Source organism: Penaeus monodon, chromosome 29 (genome assembly GCF_015228065.2).
Source record: "Penaeus monodon isolate SGIC_2016 chromosome 29, NSTDA_Pmon_1, whole genome shotgun sequence".
Lineage (NCBI taxonomy): Eukaryota > Metazoa > Arthropoda > Malacostraca > Decapoda > Penaeidae > Penaeus > Penaeus monodon.
The window spans coordinates 20,175,363-20,176,044 of NC_051414.1; positions in this window are offsets into that span (position 1 = coordinate 20,175,363).

Below are 682 nucleotides of genomic sequence, written 5' to 3' on the forward strand. Positions count from 1 at the left end.
TTGAAGGAATAGATTAGTGTTTTGAATAGAATTAAAACATCTATTAGCAATTACACAATAATGCACATTTGCCAACCATGTGAGTGTCAGGCAGTTATAATGAAAATTTAATTTTGTAAGAATAGATTTATGCTAGCCATAAAATGAAAGTTATTAGGTAGTTTTGCATATTTATATCATATCCCAAGTTCTTCTTTTAAATAAGACCATATATATGGCTAAATGAAAGATCAAATAATAGTTTTCAGGAACTTACTAATTTATCATAGATTTGATAATAATCTACTTTGTAAAGTACATATGCAGCAGAATGTTTTGGAGTTGTTTGTTGTATGTATGTGAACTTTGCACTGCCTTTTTTTTGGGGGGATGAGACATTAACATGGCATTATACTTTTAATTTTTTTCTGTTGTTCTTAGATTGACACTTGAAAGCTTATATAGTGAGTCTGTTTGCATGTTGGTCTGGTTAGTGTCATGAAAATTATGAAGAAAATGTATTAGTCATGCTACTAACTTTGATTCCAGAAATGTCTATCGAACATGATGCATATTATTTGTTTTAAATTCATTACATGGACACTTTCTACAGATAACTTTGGCATGAACAAGTCATTTGTAAAGTGTGTATAGTAACATAAAAAAATTTTCACACAAAAGCCATATCAAACAAAAATTCATG